The sequence below is a fragment of the Apostichopus japonicus genome, chromosome 9, assembly GCF_037975245.1.
Source record: "Apostichopus japonicus isolate 1M-3 chromosome 9, ASM3797524v1, whole genome shotgun sequence".
Taxonomy (NCBI): domain Eukaryota; kingdom Metazoa; phylum Echinodermata; class Holothuroidea; order Aspidochirotida; family Stichopodidae; genus Apostichopus; species Apostichopus japonicus.
Genome location: NC_092569.1, coordinates 32,180,084 through 32,205,347, shown reverse-complemented (window position 1 = coordinate 32,205,347; position 25,264 = coordinate 32,180,084). Strand labels below are relative to the sequence as shown.

Here is a 25,264-nt window from a genome sequence, read left to right as displayed (position 1 = left end):
TGTAACATATTGGTTTGTATCTGTGAAAGGTGGAATTGGCTATTGGAGGGAAACCTTGTGAACTGACGTGCTGTAAAAGATATGTGGGGAGCGATATACTCATAAATTTAATGAGAGATAACTTTTTCCTGGCCATATCACGAAACTTAGTTGACTTTTAAAAATTGGTGTGTAACGGAAACACGTTTGAAATGTATGAATTAGCTTTTCTTCTAAGTATTTTACATGTGAGCAAATTTTTAAGAATACTGTATGTAAGCAAAGAAGAACAGATTAGAGCCAATCTTTTGTTTTTATTCCAATTTATGTGGTTAAATTAAAGACGTTTTGTTAAACAATGCTGTCCTTAAACGAAGTTAAAAATTCTGAGTATTTTAAATTGAAGGCCTTCTGACAGAAATTTATCAGGAATTTTGTCGATATTTTCCTATTTCTTTGAAGACGCTAACACTCATTTTGACACATAATTTAATATTAACAGAGTTAGCTCAACAACACATTGACGCAACTTATGTTATTTTTTAAACCGAAGATATTCAATGAAGTAAAATATAAAATATATTAAATAATAGGAAGACGCAGATGTTGCTTTAATGTATCAATAACGATACCTTGAACTAAGACGAGAAATAACATGTCTGTTCGGAAATCATATCAATATAACAGAGCTGTCAAAGGAAGTTGCCTTTATGAAGATGAAAAAGTCAAATTATTCGTATGCAATTTATATCGCAAAATAAAAGCAAGGCATTATAACAAATGAATAAACTGAAAACATTTAACGATACAAAAAGTACCGAATATTGCTCTGTATAGAGAGGGAATCTCATGATTGGATTTTTAACAAGAAGAACATTATAACTCATGGATCTAAAAAAAAAAAATTATAGTTTAGATTTTAGTCGTCGCTGAAATAAATGAATTTCCTTTTTTAGTTATCGTACTAGTAGCCAAAATCTTGGAGTATAAATTTATGAATTAGAATGATCTATATGTGAATTTAGGGTCACTAATTCATAATATGAATTGAGTGCTGTAACATATTGGTATGTATCTGTGAAAGGTGGGATTGGCTATTGGAGGGAAACCTTGTGAACTGACGTGCTGTAAAAGATATGTGGGGAGCGATATACTCTTAAATTTGATGAGAGATAACTTTTACCTGGCCATATCACGAAACTTAGTTGACTTTTTAAAAATTGGTGTGTAACGGAAACAAATTTGAAATGTATGAATTAGCTATTCTTCTAAGTATTTTACATGTGAGCAAATTTTTAAGAATACTGTTTTTAAGCAAAGAAGAACCGATTAGAGCCAATCTTTTGTTTTTATTCCAATTTATGTGGTTAAATTAAAGACGTTTTGTTAAACAATGCTGTCCTTAAACGAAGTTAAAAATTCTGAGTATTTTAAATTGAAGGCCTTCTGACAGAAATTTATCAGGATTTTTGTCGATATTTTCCTATTTCTTTGAAGACGCTAACACTCATTTTGACACATAATTTAATATTAACTGAGTTTATAACCCGTTGAGGCATCCTATGTTATTTTCGAAACAGAAGATATTCAATGGAGTAAAATATAAATTTATTGAATAAAAGAAACACTTACCATTTCTGTTCCAAACGAGCTCCAAATCGTCAAAACAGTCAAAAAAACGTTGAAACACTTCTCCATGATTTCGAGTTTGTATAAATGAAATGCGAAAATATATTCGATGAAGTGCAAGATGGCAAATGTCACAGGGTATCTATTTAGGGGTTACCGACACCCTATTGAAATGACCGTAGTAGTATGGATGTCTAATAATGCCATCATTTTATTTAAAGTATGATTTGGTGAACAGCTTATACAAATGTGCTGCCCATCTATAGTATCATTGGCTTGTGTGTAAAGAAGATTATTCGACATGCGCAATCCAACTTACTATTTTGAAAAGCTATTTATATCTTGAAATTTCAGTCAATGGTGCAGTAAGCTTCAGTTGCATAATGTTGAATTGTCCTTGTTCCGATAAATACAGCATAACACCTATTGTATACTTATTGACTATCGTGCCTCTAGTTCCAATGACAGCAACGGTATAACAATTCAGTACATGTAAATGTATTTGGTTTTTAAAACGAATATCGATTACGATGATCACTTTTAATCTATAATACATTTGGTGTAGTTCATGTTAAAGGTTCTGTAGTTGTGTGCCAAACTACGTCAATGCTACTGAGCCTATGAAATTAATAGGAATGTTGATTTACTTGTTCTGGTTAAGCTTCAATCATCGATATTTTTAAGAAACATTTATGAGTGATTATTGTAGCTACGTTACTTCGCTTTTGGTTGGAAGGCAAATTTAAAGCAGTATCGATATGACAGGAAGTAATACTACTAATCAGCACTATATTACATGCATGAACTAGTACAATACATCTTATATACCGTGAAATGTACGGTATTATCTATTCTACACTATCAATATGTATGTACAAATATCTTATTAACACAGTTTGGAACATTCGAAGATTTGCAGTGGTATGCTATATGAACAATACTCCCTTGTTTTATAATGCCTACGTCACACCCTGTTTGCGGAATCGAGTATCCTTACATCTGATTGAATAAACATGTCATCTTTTTTTTTCATTGGGCTTTGACTAAATTGTTTATTGACTTTAATAATTACATCTGACTGTAAATTATGAGGAAAATATTTTTCTTTATTTTTTTTTATATTTATATAAGATATTTAATCAAAGGAGCATATTATGACATATGAAAAGGCTACTTTTTTTAAATGAAATTTATATCTGTTAACCAGCAGAGGCGTAGCTAGAGCTTTTTTTGGATGCGTATAGCTACTTTATAGGCGTAGCCATAAGTGGTTCATTTAAAAGTGGCACCCATTTCCCAGGGGGTTGGCTACCAACAGTTTCAGACAACGGAGACACTGCCAGTCACGATTTTGCATGAATAAATATTTTAGTACCATCATGCCTACGCCATTCTATTATTTAGCTGACAGTGGCGTAGCAAGAGGTAGAGGAAAAGCTGTCCCTGCCACCACACAAAATATTTTCAGGGACGAAGACTGGGACAGCAGGGAAAATTTACCAACTAAAAATAAATACCTATCATATATGATACTGGATAGGTTACTTTATATTACATCACGGGGTTAAGTGCTTCTCAGAATGCTTCTCTCTTTAGCGATATGCCTATTACGCATATAAAGAGGTTTCCCTTAACATGTTAACTTCGAGTCAGTTATTGACATTTCTAGACAAAGTTCCGTGAGTCGATTGGATTGTCGTCTTTAAAAAAAGGTCACTGAGAAAGCAGTTAAATGCGTATACCTACCATCATGTCATATTATGTATTTTAAATGTGTTATGTATTCAATATATACAAGGCCGTAGCCACAGGGACCATGGGAACACGAACCTGACCACCCCTTCCCTTACCCCGAAAGTTTCTAACAAATATTGTAACACCCGAACATAAATGGATTTAATATATAATGAAAAAGGTAGCATCATTGCTTCTTAACACCCTTACTGAGACACAATTTTCTCAAAGGTGAGGCGACACTCCTCCCACTAAACGCCACCCCTCTCCTAAGATCCCTCCCCAGTACGGACGTCCACCTACAATTTCCTTTGAATCTGAATTTCGTAACAGGGTGTACAGACATTACATTTTCATGCAATTGCATATCAGTACAGGCATTAAGTCAACCTTAGTAGCTATTCAGTAGTTCACGCACATTCTCTGAACCGTCTGAAATAGTACAGTATTAATTAATTGAAACTTGTTTGTCCAATGCCAACCATGGCAGGCATATTTAATAAACAAAATAAAATTGATACACTTCTCAACTATAGCGATGCATTTCACGGGAGTAATAAATCTTTAAGCTTACTCTCTTTATTATTTCAGAAAATAAAATAAATTGTTAGGTAAACCAGTTGAACTTTCAGATACGTTGGAGGTAACAAATGAACTGTTAACATAAGTTGACGGTTTGTAATAAATTGTCTTACTTTAAGGTTTGAGCATAATCAGTAGAAATATGTGAGATAATATAGTTGAGATTTTAAAATAAGTCTTGATACAATACGTCAAACCTTCGAAGTATTCTGCGTACTGCCGGGTACATATTATTGCACGGAAGAGAACCGGATATCCCATGAGAGTTGCGCGAAAGAGAAACTATTTATTGGAAGTTGTGCCTGGTTTACTTACTCTTCGATACACGAATACATGATTTCTGTTGGTGAAATCGCCTCCCGTATTTAGTCAATCATCGCATGCGAAAACGAAAGAAACAAATAATTCATAATTGCAGAGTCGACCCAAATTGCGCCGGTCTGGTCGTTCCCGCATCGAATCTACACTCCCCTTGAAAAGGGAAGGATTTACGCCCCTGTAATTACATTAAAAACAACCTTATCACACGGTAAATATTCGTTTTGCTGGATTAGGAATGGAAGTTGCGCAAAAGAGTTCAGTTAACTTTACTTTTATCTTATACTTGAATCTTCTGTGACCATAATTCAGTAATACACCTACATTAAATCACATCCAGTAATAAATATTCAATAAATCAAACTTTAATATATATTATATCAGAGCATTATCTATTTACATCCCCTTCATATAAATGAATTAACTTTCGAAGGAGTCTAAACTTGGGAAACAGCTGTTTAAATCCCAACCAGTAAAAATCAGATGTGAAATTGAATGGTTATATTAACATGTACCATATCACCTATGTCACACACTGGTGTTTATAGATCATAAAAAAATAGCCCTTTATTGTGTAGACATGGAGTAAGATTAACATTATACATCTTTTAGCTTCATAGCTACTGTACATTGTCACATGGTTAGAGATTTAATCATGAAAGCTCTAAGAATAATTGTGAAGATTTTTTATTCATAATTGTGTTTCTATGTTTTAACATTACGAGAGAAAAACATAAAAGAATCAGAAGGGAATTGAAAGTAGCAAATAAAAGAGAAAAAAATCATCACATCAGTGAAAACAATTACAGCAGCACAATTAGCTGACACATATGGTGACCTGAAGATAGCTGAAACTATTCTTGAGATCGTGAGTTGTTTATTCATGATAATTTGAAATAATCGTTGATAACTATTGTTCGTTAATATGATTGAACTAGAAGTATCAAACAAAAGAAATATGAGAAGAAAATCAAAAGCAAAGAGTTCCAGATCTATGTTTGTCAGTTGAGTTTCTACAAAGCTTTGATCCTTTGTGTTACTTATTTGTCTTTTTTTTAAACTTTGTGCACTTTTTTCATCTTTCAAGTTTAATACTCAGTATTTCAGACAACAGCGTTAGTTGTTAATTGCTAATCAATTTTACCACAACATCATCTGGGAGTTTTAATTCATCCCCGTATTCTGTAGAACAAATAATGATTGAAATAACTAAAAAAGTATACAACAGAAAGCTAACTGGGAAAATATAAATACAGTTGAAAAATGTGTTGATCAATGGGTACTTGAGCCTGTAACCTTTTCATTACAATAGTATGCTCTACGGACTGAGCTACCCAGCTGTTAGTTGGAGGTGAACCACACGTAGCATATTTTGGGCTGAGTATGAAGATCACAGAACTTGTAATACTGGTGTCATTCGGTTTTGACTTTTCGAATGTGAAATAAATGTAATTGAATGGTAGTTCCGTAAAGATTTCTACAGATTATACTTTGCTTTGAGTAAATTTTGCATCATTTTATTCAGGAAGTCTTAAAGAGTTAGAAGCTACAATGATTATAATTTATTAATAGGGGTGGCTGAAAGCTTTATACCAGAAAGAAGATGCTTCATTAATCTACTGTACTAACCCAATGTACTGGCAGGTAAAACAACTGTTTGCAGTTTGATAGTCTTATAGGTTACAAAGTTCACATCGTTCATAATACATGTTAATGTTAGTCATCTTTCAGATCGTTATCATAGATCGTATCATAAATATTTCCTTTCTATCGTAAAACAGTCGTCAGCAACGGAAGAGGATGTCCTGGAGCGTGAGAAGCAAATGGCAGAAGGAATCACGCCAACTGAGTGAGAAGGAAGACATAAATCAATTAAAACAGAAATAACTTCTGGATTTCTGACCGTTTCCATCTGAGTAAAAGATGGAATTTCTTTCAGTCTTAGAGGATCATAGTAAGCCAGCAAACAGGCCGAGTGAATTTTTTTTGAAGACGGAGCTGGATAAGTGATTGAATCAACGTTCTACTTTTACCGTTTCGCAGAATGTAAAACCCATGTTTAAGAAAAAAGTTTACTTGTTGAATTTAATTCATGTTTTTAATTGGAAAATATCGACAAGCGTTTCAAATGTTGTTCTCTTCGATAATTACAAACAAGCATAAGGTGATCAATTTATGGTGCAGCTATGTTTCTTCTAGTGATAGCCTGATTAGGCTAACGTGAGTAAATTTTTCTTCTTCAAAAGTAAAGACTATGCCTTGGTTTAATGTTAATTTTGCATGCAGTCCATTATCATTTATCAAAAAAGCAGGGGCCTATAGGCTACATTTCAAGGTATCACTAGGTCAAGGCTAATTATAGTACTGGTAGCCTAGCCTAAGTTATCTTATTGCAAAGACTACTCTAGACGCTAGCCTTGGTCACTGAATTATCTTGAGAGCCAGGTCACCACATGTTGATAAAGACATGTTCAAAATATTGCGTAGGCCTAACCTGGGCAATGCACAGTTTCGTTCGACTGTTGTAAAGCAAGACTTGATCCCTTTTGAAAATTCAGTTTTAGCTGGTATTTGATTAACAAGCAAAACTTTCTGTGCATTCCAATGAAATGCTAATTTAGTGGTGTGGGAGGGGGTGTGGGGGGGGGGTTGCAGTGTGATACACCTTTTAACACATTGATCATGCACTTATCCTAGAAACTCATTGTATTAGTGTCAGTAACTCCCCATTCCCCTAATTGACACCCACATTGACGATGGAAATTAAAACTCTTTTAAACTTATCTGAAGACAGAATATTACAACTCCCTGAAAATGACGGCACTTTGGTAACAAATCAAAGGTCCAGTCCAGTTGTAATCCTGCCATGGCCTTGAGCAAAGTCAACCCAGTTCATTACAAAACAGCTGTTGAATGCTTGTCAGACAAACATTTTCTAGGTACTGTCAAATCCACTTCACCAGCATTGCTGGTCCCATTTGAGCTGAGCATACTAAAAGAGTACAAAGAGGGTTGTTTAATTCACCCAATAGAGCTTGCAGCTGAAAAGATATTCAGAAAATGTTATATGGGTGTGTTTGTATTCATGTATATGTGTGATGTTGTTACTTTACAGAACAGCTCCTTTTTATAAGCTAGTTTAACCGGAAACCTGCCAATCACATGTTCGAAATAGGACAGGGTGAATGGATTCTTAAATGAAAAGCTTAAAGACTTGTTGAATTTTAATATATCACTGTTCAGGTTATCATAGTAATGGCAGTGTGAAGAATATATAATCATTTAATAATTATCGTTATGGCCATTTGGTGTCAGCATAATAAAACACCGAATGATGTCAACAGCCCTGTGCTCAGATCATGTTATTGGAAAATACATAAGCTACAACATACACCAGAATCCAGTTGCTGTTTTTTTTTCTAGACAGACCCATTTAATATATTGCACCTACCATAGCCTAGTATTATATTCCTGATAAATTCACACAACAATATCAGTGTAAGGGTTTCTCACAGACTCCCAACTATAACTAAATCCTACACTAAAGTATATAGTTAAGTTTAGTAGGGAAAAAAAGATCAGGAGGGACAATCAAGTCCCCAGCAAGGACCCTGAGGGAGAGAAATTAAACCGAAGACACAAAATTCATAACCGATTACAATGCTTAATGTACTCGTCCAAAGGATTCTTAAACGCATTCACACTACTTGCAATACAACTTTCTCAGGCAAACCATTCCATTCATTCACAACCATATTAGAAAAAAAAATTTGAAGACAATGACCTCTGGTACAACTACTATTGGCAAACCTGAAAAAGTCAGGGAGGATAAATTGTCATTATATGTGTAGGCCTACTCTATTCAATTGTAGGATCTATTACCGTAGGCCTAATGATATAGTTGTGAGTCCGTGATCTAGCCTAGCCACGACTGTGATATGTGCTTTTCGTTTGGATGAGACGTGAAATCAACAAGTGGAATGACAGGTTTCAACTAGTTTTCTATGCATTTCAGGTGTGAAGATAAACATAAATGCTATAACGTTACATATACTATAATTCTTTGACTGTTATGTATTGCGTTCCTCATATGCCTGTCAAAATCTGAGGCGTTTCCTTTGATTGCAACGAGCACGGCTGGGGTTAGTTTCAATGTGTTTTGACGACAGATCAGTTGACCTGTGACGCGCTTCCGTTTCCAAGAGCCAATTAAGAACCAAGAGCGTGTACTGTGGCCATGGCGCGCTAAAATGAAATGTAACGTGCAAACTCGTAGATGACGGCTATCTTGATGATAAGGGCAACTCTGCAGACTGGTCTTGAAGCCTGTAAGTAAAATGAGAGAATACTTCATGTGTTCTCGCAACTTGAACTGTTTTCGTTTGGGAAAATTATATGAGCCATGCTTTCCAGTTTGTAGCTGACGGCAGCTTAGGCCCCAAGAGGTAGCCTTACGTAGGTCTAACTGCATTACCGTTAGCCTAACAGTAACAATTAACTTGTTCACAAATGAAATAGAAATAATCATAGAAGATTAGGACCAACAACCAATATTCTATTCGAGTTCAGATAGAAGATAACATTTCTGTTAAACCGTTACTCTTTCCAAAACAGGACAAGGGAGAAATACAAGCAAAAAACGCACATGTGCAACGTTGGTATTTTATTGAAAAGCCTAGATAGTACGTTAGGTCTACTCTAGCCTAAGGTTGGTTTAGAGACCCAATGATTAGTAGTCTTGTATGTTATTTCAATATGTAAGGTGCCAGTGAACTTTTGGCTAAGTAATGATTTCTTCTTGGTAATATGTTTGGCCATAATAAAAATCTGTTCAGGTGATGCAGAATTTATTCAGCAGGTGGTTCAAGTCCACTAACAGATAACATTAAGCCACTCAGTTTCCAAGAAGAATATCAAACTTTTGAGCACTTAATGTGACTTGCTATAGACAAAGGCTAATCCTATAATATAAATTTTGAATGACAATTGGCAAAGCGATCAATGTGTAAAATAGTAAAGGCATTTAAATTGACGCACCTTCGTAATTGACGCACCTTCAGATTTTACTAGCAACGATACAGCAGGCAATCTACACTTTTTGCAGCGAAGCAGAGTTAACTATTTCATGAGAGTGAATCAATTTCAGGTATTTGCTGATCAAATTGTTTTTTTTTTAATCTTTTGACATCCTCTCACAAGTTGTGCACGTAGTTTTGGCACTTAGAAATCTTACTCCCTAAAAATAACCAAACTTACCTAAACATGATACCACTACTCTCTGGGACCTGGTCTGTTTGAGTTTAGAGGCTCTGAACATAGCAAACAGCATCCAGAGTCAATTGATGTATAATTACACAAAAGATACATTTAGCTAATTGACGAATTGTCAATTTCGGGGTATGAAAGAACTTGACACGGCAGACATTTTGTAGTCAAATTCTGCTCACTATACTCTTGAAGGGGCAATGCCAGTACAAAACAATTACAGTTAGCTTGTTACAACAATGTGACAGCATATGTGTACCATTGGTAAACATTTCATAATTTTTCAACAACATATACATCAACACTTAAATGAGACAGTGCCCGCCCCCCCCCCCACTTTGTAAATAAAGAATAGGAGCTGGTGTTGTTAAAGCTCATTACTCATTTGCATGGTTAACACACGAAAAAACTGGTGGGATTATGGTGGTTTGGACAGGGGCAGATTATGTCTCATCCCACATTTTTCCAGAACTTGAGCAAATTTCAAATACAAAACTAGAAACCCACATTTCTCAAAAGGGGGTGGGGACATCCCCTTTTCCCTCTCCCAGGTTTGCCTCGAAATTAGTAATTGGTAATTAGCTTACTAAAGCTTCACCATATAAAATATAGGGGCTTATTACTAAACCATATATATACCCCATTTAGACCCGATACCCTTGGACAAACATGTCATGATTTACTTAAAGAGCAGCATAATATCTCATCGTGAAGGAAGTACAGGCTCTATAAATGTTGCACAGATGGCCAAGCAGCCACGAGAATGTGTCTGTGTTCTGCATTTAACACAAATGGACAATATTTCACCATTATCAGCCAAAACTTCATAATATTTTTCTGCCATCATTTGTTGTACTTGTAGTGTATTGCATTCTGAGTGCCAAATTCAAACACTTGGTAGTCCAGTTGTATTCTGAGTGTTTTACTTACGTACCAAAGGCACAGTGATTCAAACGCTTGGTATTGTATGCTGTGTGTTTCACTTACGCATCAATGGCACGGTGATTCAAACACTTGGTATTGCATTCTGAGTGTTTCATTTACCGCTGCACCACCGTAAGCCAAACACTTGGTATTACATTCTGAGTGTCTCACTTACCGCTGCACCACCGTAAGCCATACACTTGGTATTGCATTCTGAGTGTTTCGCTCATATTGGTGTTTCGTTTTCCAACAATTAAATCGACATATCATCGATTTAGCTCATTAACATACTCCAAATCCCGATTTCGGTGATGATTGACATGTGAAGATACATCACGTGCAGTCACCTGACAAATATAAATAAATAAATAAAATAAATAGGTTTATGTCAATTTGAGTTGCTAGAAACTGGTATAAAATCCACTGAAATTGACTTCTACCGATTTAATTCGACATACCATCGATTTAAACAGGTATGTGTCGATTTAAATTGACATATACCGATTTATTTTACATATCATCGATTTAAATTGGCATATGTCGATTTAAATCGGTATATGTCGATTTAAACTGGTATAAGTCGAATTAAATTGGTATATGTCGAATTAAATAGACATATACCGATTTAATTCGACATATCATCAATTTAAAATGGTATATGACGATTTAAATTGACATATACCGATTTAAATTGACATATCATCGATTTAAACTGGTATATGTCGATTTAAATTGACATATACCGATTTAATTCGACATATCATCGATTTAAACTGGTATATGTCGATTTAAATTGACATATACCGATTTGTTTTACTTATCATTGATTTAAATTGGTATATATCGATTTAAATCGGTATATATCAATTTAAACTGGTAAAAGTCGAATTAAATTGGTATATGTCGATTTAAATTGTCATATACCGATTTATTTTACTTATCATCGATTTAAATTGGTATATATCGATTTAAATCGGTATATATCAATTTAAACTGGTAAAAGTCGAATTAAATTGGTATATGTCGATTTAAATTGTCATATACCGATTTAATTCGACATATCATTGATTTAAACTGGTATATGTCGATTTATATTGACATATACCGATTTAATTCGACATATCATCTATTTAAACTGGACTATGTCGATTTAAATTGACATATACCGATTTATTTTACTTATCATTGATTTAAACTGTTATATGTCGATTTAAATTGACATATACCGATTTAATTCGACATATCATCGATTTAAGCTGGAATATGTCGATTTAAATTGACATATACCGATTTTATTCGACATATCATTGATTTAAACTGTTATATGTCGATTTAAATTGACATATACCGATTTAATTCGACATATCATCGATTTAAATTGGTATATGTCGATTTAAATCGATGATATGTCGAATTAAACTGGAATATGTCGATTTAAATCGGTAGAAGTCATTTTAAGCTGCTGGAAACTAATATAAGTCGAAGGAAATTAGTATATGTCTATTTTAATCGGTATATGTCGATTCCCCACGATTTGAGACTGATGGCCCGCCATAAACTCTCTCTATATACGACTCTTCCTGGAATAGCGCCACCACTTATCTGTAAGAAATATTTGCAAAATGGGTAGAGTGCACGTGTGCGTGTATACTCGTGTATTGTATATACGAGTATTCTTTATGTATATTGTGTATTGTATAGCCTGGAGGAAGTGGCGTGCCCCAGTTCTTATGCCAATCCTTATATCTCGGTCATTTTCAACCAGTTCCCACAATCATAGCCTCATATGATAAGAAATATTTTAGATAATCCTTTTTTAACATAAAATTCACCAAAAAAGTACTATTGGTAGGCCTAGTATGTATTCCAAAATAAGATATTTGGGGAACCTAATTTGCATATTTTCATACGTAATTAGCCCAAACTTAGTGAAACTTATCAGATTTGAATCAACAACGTAGTTACCCATTCCATTGATAAAAGGGTACTTGTACATAATATTCTTCTGAATTAATGGAAATTGATTCCAAGAAAAATCACTTTCTGCTGAAATAAACTAAGTCGCATTGCAAGGCTGAAGAGATAAAGGGAACATTAAGTTTATTGATTTCTTAAAGGGTATAAAAGATATAATTAAACATCAACAATTTTTGTTTAATAATCTCTCTTTAAATAAAATCAGACAGCGCCTTATGAATGTGTAACCAGAGCAAAACCTGTTTAATGTTTTGTTGCTGCGTATCATTTTCTTTCATTTTCGTACTTTTTTTTTCATTTGATCATTTCCTTTCATTTTCTTATTTTGTTTTTATTCATTTGACATTCAATAACCTTTACTTGGTTTATTGAGGAGTTCCCATAATTTCACTTCTATTGCTAACTACTACATGGCAACATGATGATGATGATGATGACGATGACGACGACGATGACGACGACGACGACGCTGACGACGACGACGACGATAATGCCGACGACGACGACGACGACGATGACGACGACGACGACGACGACGACGATGACGACGACGATGACGATGACGATGACGATGACGATGACGATGACGATGACGATGACGATGACGATGACGATGACGATGACGATGGCGATGGCGATGGCGATGGCGATGGCGATGGCGATGGCGATGGCGATGGCGATGGTGATGGTGGTGATGATGATGATGATGATGATGATGATGATGATGATGATGATGATGATGATGATGATGATGATGATGATGATGATGATGATGATGATGATGATGATGATGATGATGATGATGATGATGATGATGATGATGATGATGATGATGATGATGATGATGATGATGATGATGATGATGATGATGATGATGATGATGATGATGATGATGATGATGATGATGATGATGATGATGATGATGATGATGATGATGATGATGATGATGATGATGACTACGACTACGACGACGACGACGACGACGACGACTAAGACGATGATGATGACGATGACGATGACGATGATGTTTCTGGAAGTTAGAATTTCATCGAAATACATCTTTTATGTTCAAATATCAGTGTCCACCCTGCATAAATAAATAAAATAATATATAAAGAAACAAATACATTTTCAACTTAATTGCACTGATGACATCATCCACTCTGCTGCTGCCAGATGCTTTTTTTCAAATTATTACCCTCCCCACCCCCTACCCCCCCCCTTTATTGAAAAGTACCAGTCAGACATAGAGATGATGTGAACGAGATATAATCTAACAAGGAAATAAACACAATACTTTGTCAGAATCATGAAAACTACGACAGGATAATTATAAGGATGCCTAGAATAAAATAATTCCCACAAAATATTGAGCCTAATTAATAAAATTACTTGAATTTATTTCCAATAAATTATTAATCCTATATTTAAAGAGATTTTTTTTACCTTAATTTTCATCTAGAAAATAGAAAAACAGGAGAATAAAGGATAATTTATTTGCTCTTTCAGGTGAACTATTATTTTATAAGGAAAGAAACCAGTAGGTCATCATTTACTCAGGTTAACATAAGATACCGTAGATGCATATAATTATTTTTAAATGAAGAATTAGTAAACCAAAGAAATAATGATGGTCGGCATGGTAACGTACTCAACAAAATAAAACAACTCTCTAATTTATAAGTTGCATTTTACTTATTTTTTCACCCACTGTATCTATGACTATTATCATTGATAGATAGATATTCTGTTTGGTAAACAAACTCTGGTTCTCTCTGCAAAACATTAAATGAAATACTAAAGGTTATTTAACATTCACTTTTTATTTTAAACCTCTAAAATTGTCGATGTTGTGTAGATCAAGTTAGTAAAATTTTAAAAATTCATTACAGAACCTCTTTGGGAGTAAGGCTTTCTTTTGTTAGTGTTTAGGGAAACAGGAAAACGTGCTTTGTAGAAGTGAAGCAATGAGTCTCCTACATTCATTTTTATTAAATAAATATTACATTTCAAATATCCTTAAGTATTTTAGCTTATGTTTTGCAGAGACAACCAGAGTTCCAGCTGTTAGTTATAGTTGACAGATAGAGAGAGAATGAGGTAGAGAGAGGTGCAGGGGGAGGTGGGGGAGGGGTGATGTGTTGTGGTAAAAGGTATACAGCAAGATGGTGATGCATGGGGTGGATGCTCTGATATTCGCATACATTTTACTTTCATAAAGACGTATATTCAAATTGCCATTGCAATAATAACTTCGATTGTCCAGAGTTTTTATTGTTTTGTTCCCTTGTTTCTTTCTTCTTTTTTTTTTGGGGGGGGGGGGTTGATTTGTATATACAAAATATGAAGTAACCAAAGCAGTGAAAGAATTTAACGAAGAAAAGTTTCAGTGAGCTAAGTGAGTATTATAAATGACAAAGAAGTAGCTGGAATTACGAAAATAACCACAAAATGAAAAAAATCATAGAAGTTTCTTGTTAACATTTCTAAAATTGGAAGTTTGAATATTTCTATTCTCACTTGATATTCACAACGTTGTTTCATGCTTGTATTCAGTGTTTTTGAGGCGTATGGCAGGGTTAACTGAAATTTGTGTAAAAATGCATATTAATGTTGCTTCACATCATGGTCTTTTAATATTGTCTTCTAAATAGTGATGAACGTCACTAAGAATGCCTTGTATGTAATCTTATGCAGATTCAAAGTATTAACCATCTATTAATGGACCGTTCGATGATAAGAATGGTGGTATTTAGGCCCAGTGAATATATATATATATATATATATATATATATATATATATATATATATACATTACGATTTTCATTTATATATAAATAAATATATATATATATATATATATATATAAATATATATAAATATATATATATATATATATATATATATATATATATATATATATATATATATATATATATATATATATATATATACACATTGGTATTTTGGTTTACTTCATAGCATGATAGCTGGGACTTAAGTTTACCTCGGGGATAGGTTTACCTGACACCAGGTAAACCTAAGTCTAGGGTCTTCTTGTTCAATCAATTTCACTCCCTTTGAGGAATGATTATTTCGAGTTAAGAGAAAACCTCATAAACTTTTCAATTCCGAAGTTACAAAAAAAAATCGTTCATTTAAAGGGTAAAATTTCCGTTCAAAAGTGGAGGTAATTCCGAAGGGTATATAACAGAATTACGAACATGGTATATATGTTGATCCCAACTTTACACCTCGATTTTGACCAAATGCGGCTATATATAATTCCGAAACTTAAAGGTTCCTCTAATTACACTGAAATCTTCGTGTTTGTGCTTTTTCTTCCATTAATTTGGGATATTTAAGAAAATAAGAGTTTCTATTTTAACTGGCAAATTTACACGTAACGAAACATCGCCCCCATCCATAAGCAGTTCTTTCTGTGTTCGGTGGTAGGGCAGTCGATCGGATCGTATCGTTGCTATCCCAATAGCCTACATTCAACGTTACTTTATGTGGGCCTAGCCATGTAGTCTACAAAGGAAAGTGCCGCAGGTTACCGTAAACGTTGCCCATTTGAAGTTGGCTTTTGGAACTTTGGTGGAGTATATGCATTGTAAGTAAATTCCTTAAAAGTGTTCCGGATATATTAATAACATTTAGAGTAAATACCTTCATGCTGAACACAAATAAAGTAAGACCATGGTTAGAGTTAGAGTAGACTAGCCTAGGCCTAACGTTAGCCCTAAATTGGACCTATCAGTATTGCTGGCTATGGTAAATCACAGCTGCCTGCTACTGCCTTTGCTGATACTCGGAATATAAAATGTGATAAATAAATTAAAGTATATACTTGTAACAGACTGGTCAACCTACACATTTTGCAGCCTGGTGATCTTCCAGATCTTTTAAAGTAAAGGCTTAATAATTGACGCACCTCCAAATATTACTAGGCCTACTACTAGTACTACTATTACTATACTAGCCTACTACTACTGTAGCTAGTACTAGCAACTATACAGCAGGCAACCATAACTTTTTGCAGCCAAGCAGAGTTAAATATTTCATGAGTTTGAATCCATTTCAGGTATATGCTGATCAAATTGTGTTTGTGCATGTTTTGGGCATTTGGAAATCTTACTACCTAAAAATAACCAAAATTACCTCAATATAATACCACTAATCTCTGGGACCTGACTTGTCTGAGGTTAGAGGCTCAGAGCATAGCAAACAGCATCCAAAGATAATGGATGTTTACTTAGGCCTTCACTACAGTAAGCTTATCGACAGATGTGTCAATTTAGGGGTATGAAAGAACTTGCATTCGTGCGATAAAATTTTGAACCATTTCACGAAATATAAATCTTTGGGTATGTCTCAATCTCTCTGCCATAAAATAAGGCAGTCAGAAAGTCACAACTCCACAAAAACAGATACTCAAGCAAATGGAACACTACAGTAAAAGAAAGGGCCTGATAGATTCCATAAACGAGTTACAAAAGTAAAAAATGTGAAAACGTTTGCCGTCTCGGTACAATATTCTTCCCCACAATATTCTCTATATGTGTTAGTGTGCATCACTTAGCCCTGTGCGTACAGTAGTAGTGGTGTGTCATTGGTTCTGATTCAGAGAACTAAGTCACACAGGGCCTCAGTGTAGCAGTGTACAACAATTTTTTGTAACATGAGTTTTTTCCCCCTGCACCTATGGGATGAATCATGGCTGAAGGTAAACAATTGAGTATTCATTTTAGAATAACAACGCAATCATGGCTAAGTTATTTAGGCATTTTGATATTAACGTTATGATGTGGGTAGTGTTAATAGTGCTGAAGTAATAGCTTGATCAAAAGTATTCCTCAAAGTCCCACAATGCCTTCACAGGGTGACCTACTGTACAGTCACTTGAGCACTTAGGAGTTTTTGCGAAAAGAGCAAATTCCTTGTCCAAAATTGCTAGGTTTGATCCAGTTTTACAGAGTCCCATAACAAAAAACACTGGCTGTAATATATCAATGAAAAATTGTAAAGATTCAATGTAACATATTTGAAAGGATTAGAGTATGTTGAAAAACCACCAGCTATGCATTTTAAGGAAGTAAACAATACCTCATTGAACCTTGCATTGTGTTCACACTAATGAGTTATGAAATTGTTATCAGTGTCTTCATCATTAAAAGCTATTAATTAGGTTGATCAATGGTCTCACATATTAGTGCAATCACAGAGGTTAAATTTCAATCAGGTTATAATGCCAAGGGAATCCAGACCTACTTCATAAAAAATAAAAAAATCATGGCTCCTATAAAAATCATTCATGATAAAAACCAGCATACATACAGTATGTGCAACTAAAGTAGTTTCATATTGGGTATCATGTCCAAATAAAAGCTCTTGATTGTATTCAGTTTTCATACTTTTAAAAATGACCATCTGTGTGCAGTAATTTGGTGTTAGTAAGTAACATGAAAATGCACAAGACTAATGTTCAACAGGCACTAGATAGTTCTCATGTCCATACTGTAGCACAAACCAGGGAGTTGTTCCATTACAACTATCTGCACGAACAGGCTATTATGATCAGAGTTGTTATGGAACAAATAAAACTCCCTTGTATGATGTTAGCACTGTACTGTGTGACAAAACACTTAAATGCATACATGTGGTAACATGTTGCTATGATCCGATACTAGCTGGTTGGGTGTATAAATAGATCACCATTATGCAAACTGCACTGCACATGGTTTCCATTATGTAATAAGTTTCATTTTATGAATTTGTCAATCTGACATGTATGCTACTGTATATGTGTAGGCTGCATGTACAACTTATTGTATCTTAAAAATATACAGCAAAAAACTATTGAGAACTGTGATAAACAACATTTTCAAAGTGACAGTTGGGGATCTAAAAAGACCACTGAAAGCCTTCTGTAGCGATATAACATGATACTAAACATTATATATCTCTGCAGGCTAGTGTACCCTGCTTTGAGATGTATGGTTTAAATAAGGTTTTCACAAGTTTGCCCTGTTGACCCAACCACTGGCCTAGACATACCAATAAATAGATCTATCCATGCTTCAAATTGAGTTTTCACAATTTGACCATTTTTACCTAAATTTCCTTTGACCTTCACCAAAAACAATAGGCTTCTTGTACTTGTGATGCATCTATACATACATACTGTACCAACTATGAGATCTGTCCAATAAAGCTTACTGTGTTTACAAGCTAGGATCACAAACACAGTACTCCTACCAATGCACACGCACACATATGCCATTGTGAGTGGAAAGTTTCAACATCATTGAAACCAAACATTAAAAATGAGCTCAGTCATAATGCCAAAGTCTGTGTACACAAGTAGTCCTGAGCTTAAACCCCACATGATACGTTGAGGGACTAAATGTACCGGTATACATAGTCTAGGGTGCATGCAATTTTTAAGTAAATGAACTGCATGCGGGATGAGGCATTGAACCATGCATGAATACTCAGTCAATCTCTTGAAGTGATTGCATACTAAATTCCTGGGTACAACTTACATACCAAATAATAGATCAATATTCAAACTTAGTAGTGTGGCATTTTTCTCAATTGTTGCATATATGCGGTTTCCATGAAAAAAAGTGATAGCTAAATTAACTAAACTGACATGAATATTGGACAACATGTACACTAAGTATTGACATCAAATAGGGAACTGCACTGTCAAGACTTCCACCTGCAATTTATGAAACAATTATCTGGACTTATTTATGTTCATTCTCTTGTCAGAAAAGATGGCTTAAATTTGGCACAATTTGAGGAATGCATGAATGCAGAATGAGAACACCACAGCAGATATGCTCCACTTTATTGCAAAAAGTACAGGGCTGCAATTTCAAGGTCGACACAGGATATCAAAATACTGTAACTTTGAGCTGCTGGTTCATGCTGACCATGGGATGCAGCGAGAAATGGCTTATATGGAAATAAGGAGCTCCCACAAGCATATATTGCAAACATCCCTAGTTGTCTTTAATATTCAGTAAGTATTGACTGTGAGATATATTTTAAATCCCTATGACCTGAAGTTAGTTTTCTAAAGTCTTCCCTTTAATATCCTCTAAGTCTGATCAACACACACTATACATAATATAAATTTACTGTACTAAGTTTCAACACGAAAAAAAGATGATGAAAATTTGCTGTTTATTTTCAAAAAATGAAAACGATCTAAGGCAACGGCTAACAAAGTAATGTAAGAAAGACTTTCTACTTCCCACCAAGTCCACTGCCAAACCTTTTGTTTTACTTTGCTACTTCCACCATCATAGAATGTTATCAGAATTGAAATGACTTAATGTGTAGTCTTTGAAAACCAAATGTACTGTAAATCTGCCATCTGGCAGGCTGGAATGAATTGTAGGTAGGATTGTGAAGCAAAGACTTGAGGTGTTAACACACCATCACATTTTAACCTTGATTTTGTGTTTATTTGTACCTTTTGCAACAATGTCACTATCAAAATGTGAGGCTTTAAAAAAATATTTACATGGAATGTACTTCAGTGAAACTTTGACATATGATTGAAATGTTGTTTTGGTTTGTTGTAGGTTAACAAGAGCTGGTGGAATTTCTCCACAAGAGAAGGAAGTACTGTCATCAATAAAATCTGCAGACAGAAGAATATTTTTACTGAAGATCAAAATTTTCAATGAAAGGAAAGGTTTTCGATTAAAATTGGACAAACAACTTCTGTAGATACAATGAGGACTAGATTTATATGCCATTGCTTGGAGCCAGGTACGGTGCATTCCATGAGTTTGAATTTTTTTTTTTAGTTTCTGGACAGGTATATGACATGCAGCATACAAATTAAAATTTGTTAATGAATTTTCTTCCTTCACAGCATCATAAAATTCATTATTAATAATCCATTTATACAAATTCTTATGTTGCTGTATTTGAGAATAATTTTCGTTAGTAAAACAAAGATTTTAATCATATTCATTGCATTAACTATTATTCATGTAACTCCCTTACTTCACTGTATCACTGTATCACTGTTTCACCAATCCATTATTCCAGTTGTTATACTGCTGGGAGGGGAGACACCAAGGTCTTTTAATACTTCAGTTACCCAATTAATGCTAACTAGATGCTCAATAATGCTTCCCACAATGGGGATGTTGGGTCTAGCAAACCTTAAGTCTAGTGGACCCTCAATGTAATGGGCATCCTCCCCCCCCCCCCCATGTTGGTACTGCATGTGGTATACTTTTGTTAGTGAAACTAAGAGTTTCATCCTAGTCATTACATTGAGGGATGCTCTTTATTAAACTCCCTTACTTCACTGCAGCGTATTGGTAATCAACTATTCTAGTTGTAATGTTGCTAGTACTGTATTTGAGAATCCTTTTGTTAGTGAAACGAAGAGTTTAATGCTATCCATTACATTTAGGAGTACTCTCTAAGTGTCTCTACCTTCTCAACATCATATAATAAATTATTAACAATCCATTATCTTTTTATATTTATGGCAGAGCTGTAGTCGAGTCCAATTAGCCAGAGTCTGAGCCAAGTCCGAGCCCACTTGGTATGAGCCAAATCCAAGACCCTTCAAGTCCGAGCCGACTCCAGATATTCAAATATGATCATCTTTGGTAAAAATTCTTGAACTGTTATGATAATTATGCACCCAGGAGGAAATTTACCTCATGCTATAATTTTTTCGGACCAGATAAGTCGCAGCAAGCTTTTCCTGGTTCATAAATGTTCAGCCCGGGCGCTCAACTTTCAAACCATGCAGGGAGAGGCAAAATCATATTCAAACCACGACCACCGCCAGGTTAGAACGTGCTTGTGAGAACCCTGCTCTACTAAAAGTGATATTCTAGTTACATTTAGGATTGCTCATTAAGATTTTCAAATCATCATCATTGTCTTGGTTGCTACTTTTTCTGATGTCATCATCATTTGTGAATTATTGTTATTGTTGCCATGTTACATTTGCCAGTATCAATTTTGCTTATTGTTCTCTCAAAATTGCAGAGTAGAAGGAAGAAATGTTAGCTAATAGTTATTATACCATATGTTCTTGGTCTCTAAATTGTTTACGCTGAGGTCAGTATGAACAGAAGTGTTTATAATAGTTTTCCTTTCTGTTAAAGTATTTTCTGAATCATTTCATTAATTTTATATTTATACTGGAATTTTCAGTAGGTGTTGGCTTCATTGAGGGTCAAAGGCTACTCAAGGTCAATAGAGTAACATAGAGCATCTAACTCAACAAGGAAAAGTTGGTAGTCATATATAGTGCATATAGGTTTCTGACATTGAGTACTATTCTATAAATTTGTACAGTATAGCCGAAGCCCATGTGAGATAACTAGATATATGAAACTGAAAGCCATGTTAACATGATAGTTCAATATTGGAATGATGAATGGAAGTTTGTATGCAGGTGTATCATGTGCTGAGTGCTCTTAGCCAAGTCAAAGGTTATTTGAGGCCAATATAGGTAAAATCTGAAAACCTTCATGATCCCATACTATCTAGTATCTGACTAGTAGCTGCTTTAATAGCTGAATCTTAGGGCAATTAATATATTTATCAGAACAAGTAATGTACCTCAAAAGACTTCTTAAGCTCTTTTGAGCCCCATTCAATATTTCAGTGTATTAACTTCATCATTCTTTTAACAAATTTACTCCAAATTGCTAGTTTCATGTTCTGACAATGAACCTTTGTCATATCATGTTGCATGAGTGCTGTAACTGGTTTACAAGCTTGCAAAAGTCTTAAAAGGAGGATAGGGTGTTGGGATAAATAGTTCAAAATAATATTAACAAAATTGTACCATATTTTGCTTTTCTTTTTTCCCATATGTTGCCACTGCTTGAATAAGACTAGTTGATAGGACTTTTTGTGAGCTCCACCTTTGACAACAAGGTACAGTAGACTTCAACTGCATCTTGTTGGCAACATCCTAGGAAAGTTTCAATAAACACAGATGTTTCTATAAAATGAGGAATCTGATGAACATTCCAATACTGCGAGTCTTTATTGGACATTTCAGCAGGAGGCAATAAACAATTCTGCTATCGTTACATACTGTAGGTCCTTCATAAAATGCCACTTAAAGAACTGTATTACTTCCTTGGGGAGGTGAATTTTATTGTCAAATACAACATCTGTCAAATATTTAGTTTCCCAACCTGTCCAACTCCCCCCCCCCCACCCCTCCATTTATCCCGAGTAGTTTACAGAAACTGGGACAGAACATTTTTTGTGGGAAACAAGGTTAAATAATGTTGTTTGAGGTATTGAGCATTTATCTATATGTCCCTTTCGAATCTAGATAGGAGGAAGTAGCAAACAATGCAAGGAAAACATGAAGTTCAAGTGGATGCTTTAATTGCTTTTACCCAAAACATTGCTATATTCATTGATAAATATAATCCACTTCAAATTCAGTACCGTTATACAACATGCAAAAGAGTTATGATATTGATGTACTTTCTGAATTTAGACCATTGCAGGTGAACAAGTTTAACATTGGTTTTTAATTTGGCTGTATGTAGAAAACACCGGTTACATAATGAACCTCAGATACAATGTCGTGTAAATACATATTACTGCTAGGAGCTGTTTAACAAACAGTGAAAGAAAAATTTATTACTTGACTATCAAGAGATTCGCAGAACTCCACTCCTTCAACAATATTTACAGTGGTGCAGACTTCAAAGCAGTGCAAGGGCAACAACTGCCTATCTCTTTAAGAAATTTCCAAGTGCTTTCATTTCTAGCATTTGCATATGTTCAAAAGAAAAATGAAATATTAAAAGATGTGGTCTTTTCAACATGTTACCACATCTCCCCCCCCTATCTCCCCCATCAAAAAAGTATTGCATGTACAGCAGTAACCCTTTTTGTACATGTGCAGAGGGGGGCAGAGCCTTATTCATGACTTGACCAAGCCCTTTATCCATTTGAATAGCACAAGTTATGTCAGTGGTATTCACATCAATGCCTCATAGAAAATGTGCCTCATGGTAAATTTTCTAGCTGATAGCATGAATGTGAATGAGCTGAAGTTGTAGAAGTTGCTTTGTTTATATATTTCTGAAAGTAACATGAAATTTCATATTGATTTTTAATGAAAATATTTGCATTTATCAGTAATAAATAGAAAGAATACATAATGATTTCTGCTATAGTGTCTTATCTCTGCCTCTTATGTTAAAATTGTGTTCATTGGTTGGTCCTTGTACTTCGAACATATTGCTCCCTAACTCAGCAAACCCATAATCGATCTGAAGATGCTAATTCAGACAGCTTACTGTTCTAGCAAGTTCTCGACCAATTATATTGATGAATTTGCATCTGGATGAATTTGCACTGGATGAATTTGAATCATGCCAACTATGTAAGGAGCCATTTCTTTAAACCTTGCAAGACTGGTCTATAGAGTTTCAGCTAATTTAATACAAGCCGATCGATGAAGAATTCAAATACTGTGTAATCCTATCCTACTTCAAAGGTGTACGTGGTCGAAAGGTTTCCTAGTAAAATTACTGGTCCTTTCAGATCTGCAACTTCATCTTGAGAACTTCTTTTTGGTCACATAATAGCTTGAAACAATTGAAAGTTGGAGACAGTACTTTGAAGATATGTGCTTCGGCACCATGTACCCAGTGGCGTAGCCACGGGGGGGGGGTGGGGGCGACAGCCCCATGAAAGCTTGTCGCCCGCCCACTGGGATTTTGGGTGTCGAAAAAATTATATGTGCGAAAAATATATCATTCATTGGTCTGCATGGTATCGAATCTCCATGATGACCACTCATGAACGACCCTTCGACCGCGGACCGGCAGTAGGCTATAGTTGCTGATAAACCTGACGTGACATAGCACATAGGCCGAGATATGTCATGATATTTCAAAGCAACTTACCAGATTGTCTTTTTTCTTCTATTTCTCTAAACTATTTGATGACCATATCAAGACATGGGGATCTCAAAATAAAGGGTGTTGTGAAACTTTAGAGCAGCTTACAAGGCCTGGGAAGTGTTATTTCCAACGATCTAGGAGGTCTTTATAGCTGAAAATTTCCCGTACGCTGAGCGCCAACCCATGGTGGCACTCCACTCAGGTAGTAACAAGACGCCCTCCCAGGAATTGGTCAAGCCCCCCCCCAAGCGCCCACCCCCTCCACTGGAACAATCCTGGCTACGTCACTGCATGTACCACAGGTTTATCTGATATCAAAGTGAAAGCGGCTTTCCACAAGAATAAAGAAAGCATATCTACGTTTTTGTGTAACACCTACACAACTCAATCCCCACGCAAACAAGACTACCTACGTATAGTTTTCATTGAGGATTCCAATAATTCCTGCAATTTCCTACCAATAACATATGGAAAGTCATTCCTGTTATCGTGGCGGAGCTAGGGGTATTGGTAAGAGGGGGTGAGAATGGTCTGTATGGGCGCTTTCGACTTTATCTAAGCGGAGCGCCACCACAGGTTGGGGCAGAGCGTACAGAAATCTTTTGAGTAAAGATACTCCCTATATGGCCGGAAATGACCCTTTCCGGGCCTTGCTAATTTGCAGATAAACGAAGAATAAATAGGTGTCATCGCCAACAATATGTGACAAATGTCAATAGGTAGATGAGAGCGCCATAAAAAAAGTCAATAATCGCGAATAAGTAAAAAAAGTGATAAATAGCTGAAAAGGGCGCCAACAGTCCCTATGAGTCCGTTGGGGGGGGGGGCATCCGCCTCTGACTGTATTGACGCTCCGCCACTGTTGGGAGCTCAGTGTAGGAAGAGAAGGGGGGAGAGGGACAGTATTTTTTAACGGT

The 25,264-nt window shown here is 35.2% G+C and overlaps 1 protein-coding gene and 1 long non-coding RNA gene across 6 annotated transcripts in view; one reads left to right on the top strand and one right to left on the bottom strand.

The window, feature by feature from the left end:
• LOC139973165 (zonadhesin-like) overlaps positions 1 to 25,264 on the bottom strand; it is an 83,300-nt gene that overhangs the window by 19,766 nt on the left and 38,270 nt on the right. The gene's annotated exons all lie outside the window — the stretch shown is intronic.
• On the top strand, positions 15,737 to 23,595 carry LOC139973945 (uncharacterized). The gene is made up of 4 exons (XR_011795354.1): positions 15,737 to 16,024; positions 19,189 to 19,441; positions 20,010 to 20,199; positions 20,940 to 23,595. It is a non-coding gene; the product is annotated as an uncharacterized lncRNA (long non-coding RNA).